A 6000-nucleotide genomic window follows, 5' to 3' on the forward strand; every position below is an offset into this window, starting at 1 on the left:
TTGGTTTTTTGGTTTTTTAATTGTCTTTGTGCTGCTTTTAGGGCTTGAACTCAAGGGCACTGTCCCTGAGCTTTTTTGTTCAAGGTCATCTCATTTCCACTTGAGCCCACAGCTCCATTTCTGGCTTTTTGGTAGTTTCTTGGAGATGAGCGTCTTGCAACAAATAGAGCTGCAGCTCAAGTGGTAGAGAGCTAGGCTTGAGCAAAAGAGGCTCAGGGACAGCGCCCACACCCTGAGTTCTAGCCCCAGGACCAGCACAAAAAGTCTTTCCTTCCCGGGCTGACTTAGAACTGCATTCCTCAGATCTCAGCCTCTTGAGTATCTAGGATTACAGGTGCGAGCCACTGACACCTGGCCGTGAGCCAGTTTATGAAGATGTGCACAGGTAGGAGCTGGAGGCAGGCGGCGCAGTTAGGAAGCAGCATTGAAGGAGCAGCATCCCTCTTGGCCCCAAACAGAAAGAAGAATATTTATTGTACCATGCGGCGAACGCCTTCTCAACCAGCGAGGAAGAACGACCACCACACCAGGAGTCTTCTCAGATCACGCTTTACTGGAGAGCCTTCTTTTTTTTTTTTTTTGGTCGGTCATGGGGCTTGAACTCTGGGCCTGAGCGCTGTCCCTCAGCTCTTCAGCTCAAGGCGAGCGCTCTACCACTTGAGCTACAGTGCCACTTCCGGTTTTCTGGTGGTTTATTGGAGATAAGAGTCTCACGGTCTCTCCTGCCCGGGCTGGCTTTGAACCGCAATCCTCAGATCTCAGCCTCCTGAGTAGCTAGGATTACAGGCGTGAGCCACCAGCGCCCGGCTCTGGAGAGACTTCTTACGTGTAGGAGAGCTTCAGCGCGAGAGAGCGTGCACAGAAAACATGGCCGCTTATATAGGGAACAGGAACACGTGTCGTCCTATTATTGGTCGTCTGCCTTTCACCGTCACCAAGTGCCACGGGATTGGCTGGGGACTCTACGTGGCTCGCGCATGCGCAAAGCCCAAGACCCACCGTCCCGCCAAGCACTGCCTAATATGGAGTTGTTTACCTCAACGCTGGAAGGGAGTGGGCGGAGTCTAATTGCGTTCGCCCCGGCTCCCCACAGTACCACAAGTCCTGGGGCTTGAACTCAGGGCCTGGGCATGTCCTTGAGCTACTTTTGCTCAGTGCTCTACTGCTTGAGCTACTGCACCACTTCCATCTTTTCCTGTGTATGTGGTACTGAGGAATTAAACCCAGAGCTTCATGCATGCTACTAGACAAGCACTCTGCCACTAAGCCACATTCCCAGCCTCTTCCTCTTTTTTTATTTTGGGTCCGGTCGTGGGGCCTGAACTCTGGGCCTGGGCGCTGTCCCTCAGCTCTTCAGCTCAAGGCTAGGGCTCTACCACTTGAGCCACAGCACCACTTCCAGCTTTTTTCTTTTTGCTTATGTGGTGCTAAGGAATCGAACCCAGGGCCTCAGGCATGCAAGGCAAGCGCTCTACCACTGAGCCATCTTCCCAGCCCCCCCTCTTCCTCTTTTTTAAAAAAACAAAACAATATAATATGATGTAACTCATGCAGCCCTCCAACTCTCTTTTTAATTACTTAAATAGTTATACAAAGGGGTTTCATGCAATATGTCAATTTATGAGTAAGATGCATCTTAATCAGTTTCACCCCTTCCATCATTCTCCCCCTCCACTCTCCATCTATCATTCTCTTGCTCTTGATCCCTTTGCCTTAGCCTCCACGTGTTAAAAGTTCAGGCTGTACCATAACACTCGGCTCCCTGCTCCTGTCAAAGGGTTCTTTCTTTTGTCAGAGTCATGTGCATGATGAACTGAGCTCATCCATGCTGGTGCAAGTGGCACACTCTGGAAACCCCTACAGAGCATCATTCATCAGGATGGAGTCTGAACCCTCCACTCCACTATGTGAGATCTCTGTGTACAAGTAGTCTAATGGTGGCTTGCCAACATCGTGTTTACTACTTAGTTCTTAGTGTTGTTCTCAGAGTAAATGCAAAGTGTGGGATCTCCTGTTTATAGGCTAGGCTTCCAATACCCTTCACAACTTGTGCCTAACAAGAAATCTAAAGAGGACTCCTCAAAATTTGGGTATCCATACTGAGTGGACACCAAGCCAAAAGGACACCAGGGCAGCTCTTGGCCAGTATGGAGAGGCTGCCCCGCTGCGTATTGGCGGCTCTAACCTGGCCACTCCACATGGCAGTCCCCCCTCATCCTGTCACGCAGGCTCCTATCCCTAGAGACCTGGTCATTGGGCCCAAAAGCCTGATGGCATGCCTGATGGCTGCCTAGTTTCAGATCTGGGATATGAAGGCCTCGTTTTCTCCTAGTCTGTGACACCCAGCTAGCATCTCCGAATCTGAGGGTGCAAGCCATTAGGCTCCATATTCCTGAATACTAGCTGCGTGCTGAACTCGAGACACATGATTCTCACAGAGGCACTGCCTTAGGCAGCCGTTGGCATGCAGTGGGGAGGGAGTAATCCACAGGAAATGGGCTAGAAGAGGGAGAGTGGACTGTCATTCACTGAAAGGTGTGTCACAAAGTGACATTAAAGTGATGCCCTGCTGTTGACAGGCTCTCTGGTCTTAGGTGACTGTCCTCAGTTACTGTTGTAAGGTGAAAATTCAGAGAAGCCACATTTTGAAAGATCAAATCTTGGAGTCTTTATTAGAGTGCTAGCAGTCTGCAGACAACCAATTGTTACAAAGGCCTGCAGCCCACACATACACTTACCACTATTAGGAAACAGGCTAGAGAGAAAAGAAAGAACAAAAACAATACCAATTCAGCTCCCATAGAGAGCTGAAGCAGGACGCCATGGTGACTGGAGACAGGACATGAACGCAGAGACATGTGGCATGGCGTCCTTGCCCCTTAGCTGGTCCAGGCCTAAATAGGGTCAGGCTAGGGGGCAGGGTCACAGGAAACTCCAGTCCCAGTCCCAAACACTGGACTGGGACTGACAAGTTCAGTAACCTATCATCCATATGCCCTCCCCTGTCTCCAGGGATCCAGGCACACCTATAATCCTAAATACTCAAGGAGCTGGGATCTGAGGTTCTTGGTTCAAAGTCAGTCCAGACAAACAAATCCAAAATACTTTTTTGTTGTTGTTATTGGTCGTGGGGCTTGAACTCGGTCTGGGGGCTGTCCCTCAGCTCTTCAGCTCAAGGATAGTGCTCTACCACTTGAGCCACAGCACCACTTAGGGTTTTCTGGTAGTTTTTTTTTTTTTTTTTTTTTTTTTTTTGTCGGTCATGGGGCTTGAACTCTGGGCCTGGGCGCTGTCCCTCAGCTCTTCAGCTCAAGGCGAGTGCTCTACCACTTGAGCTACAGCGCCACTTCCGGTTTTCTGGTGGTTTATTGGAGATAGGAGTCTCACGGTCTCTCCTGCCCGGGCTGGCTTTGAACCGCGATCCTCAGATCTCAGCCTCCTGAGTAGCTAGGATTACAGGCGTGAGCCACCAGCGCCCAGCTTTCTGGTAGTTTTATTGGAAATAAGAGTCTCATGGACTTTCCTTGCCCTGGCTGTTTTTTGTTGTTGTTGTTGTTGTTGTTGTTGTTGTTTTTGTTTTTGTCAGTTATGGGGCTTGAATTTAGGACCTGGGCACTGCCCTGACCTCTTTAGCTCAAGGCTAGTGTTCTACCGCTTTGAGCCACAATTTTACTTCTGTGGTTTTTGTTTTGTTTTGTGTTGGTCATGGGGCTTGAATTCTGGGCCTGGACACTTTCCCACGCTCTTCAGCTCAAGGCAAGCACTCTACCACTTGAGCCACAGCACCACTTCCAGTTTTCTAGTGGTTTATTGGAAATAAGAGTCTCACAGATTTCCTTCCCAGGCTGGCTTTGAATCGTGATCCTCAGATCTCAGTCTCTGAGTAGCTAGGATTACAGGTGTGAGCCACCTGTGCCTACTTACTTCTGGTTTTCTGGTGGTTAATTGGAAATAGAAGTCCCACTGACCTCTTCCTGGCTAGGCTGACTTTGAACCATTATCTTCAGATTTCAGCCTCCTGAGTAGCTAGGATTACAGGCATTAGCCTCCAGCACCCGGCTTCCAAGAGACTTTTATCTCCAATTAACCAGCAAAAAGCCAACTTGAAAATGAGCCATCCCTGGCCAGGTGCTGGTGGCTCACACCTGTAATCCTAGCTACTCTGGAGGCTGAGATCTGAGGATCTCGGTTCAAAGCCAGCTTGGGCAGGAAAGACGGTAAGACTCTTATCTCCAATAAACCACCAGAAAAACTGGTGCTGTAGCTTGTAAGGTCAGCTCTTGGATGGCTAGCAAACTCCACCCTCCTCGCAGCAAGGTCTCCACCCAGTACCTGCATTACCTAGGCAACTGGGACACCTGGACGAGGTCACATCTGCATCCGATGAGGTCACATCTGAATTTGATGTGGCCACACCTTTCTCCGCCCATACCCTAGATAAGGCCTAACCCAGGCCCAGATGCCTTCTCTCTGCTCTTTCCTAGATCTTTCTGAGCTCTTTCCTTCTCTTCTCTTTCCCAGCTCCTTCTCTTTCCTAGCTCTCTCTTTCCTACCTTTCCCAGACGCTCTCTTTTCTAGCTTGCTCTCTTTTCTAGCTCTTTTCTCCCTCTTTCCCAGCTCTCCTAGCTCACTTTCCCTGGCCTTTCTCCACCGCGTGGAGGAGGACTAAGATGGCCTGGTGCCAGCTGGAACAATGAATAAACCTACCCCTTACCTGAATACCACGTGCGTGGTGCTGTTCTTACTCGGCTATCTCTTTTTAAAAACCTAACATAGCTCCAAGTGGTAGAGCACTTGCCTTGAGCTGAAGAGCTGAGGGACAGTGCCCAGGCCCAGAGTTCAAAACCCACAACTGACCAAAAAAAAAAAAAAAAAAAAAAAAAAATGAGTCATCCCTAAGCAAAAAAATAAAAATTAAAAGTTGAGCAAGAGATTACAAAGCCCTGAGTTTAAGCCTGAGTATCAGTACACACACACACACACACACACACACACACACACACACACACACACACACACACACACACACACACACACACACACAATTACATAATACAAACAGAGTTACTACAGACAAAAGCAGTAACAAACTGGCTGCCGGTGGCTCATGCCTGTAATCCTAGCTATTCAGGCTGAGATCTGAAGACTGCAGTTCAAAGCCAGCCTGGCAGGAAAGTCTATGAGACTCTTATCTCCAATTAACTACCATAAAACCAGAAGTGGTGCTGTGGCTCAAGTGGTAGAGTGCTAGCCTTGAGCTGAAGAGCTGAGGGATAGTGCCCAGGCCCAGAGCTCAAGCCCCATAACAACAACAACAACAAAAAAGCAGTAACAATACAAGTGGTAAATGTGATTGAAAAAGATTAATGACTAAGGAACTGCCCCAAAAGAGGAAACATCACCAGATGGCTCAGGAGGGATATAGGGGTGCTCAGCTGGAGATACACGTGTGGGAAGGCAGAGCACTGGGCTTGGTGGTAGTGAGGGGCCTAGTCAGTGAGCCCTGGGAAGGTGAGCTAGGGTCAGGTGGCGTGGCAGCAGCCTTCTGAACTTTCCTCCTCATAACTCAGAAGCCAGCCAAGGCTTTAAAAACAGCAGTGACTGCATCAGGCCCCACACAGAAAATGACTAGCTTCCTACTGAGGCTCACAGAGCTCCAAGACGTGGTGATAGGCTTGTTCACTGCCTTCCACTGAGTCTGTACAGCCCTATGAAGCCCAGCTCATGGGCAAGGAAATGGAGACTTAGCAAAAACAACTGCTTTAGTGAAATGACAAATTTAGTTCTTTTTTTTCTTTCATTGTCTGTTTTTTTTTTTTTTTTCTTTTTGCCAGTCCTGGGGTTTGAACTCTAGTCCTGGGGTTGTCCCTGAGCTTCTTGGCTCAAGGATAGTGCTCTACTACTTGAGCCACAGCACCACTTCTGGCTTTTTCTGAATATTTATTGTCGGTTGTGGGGTTTGAACTCTGGGCCTGGGCACTGTCCCTCAGCTCTTCAGCT

The sequence above is a fragment of the Dipodomys merriami genome, unplaced genomic scaffold (assembly GCF_024711535.1).
Source record: "Dipodomys merriami isolate MVZ:Mamm:240054 unplaced genomic scaffold, mDipMer1.0.p SCAF_16, whole genome shotgun sequence".
Classification (NCBI taxonomy): domain Eukaryota; kingdom Metazoa; phylum Chordata; class Mammalia; order Rodentia; family Heteromyidae; genus Dipodomys; species Dipodomys merriami.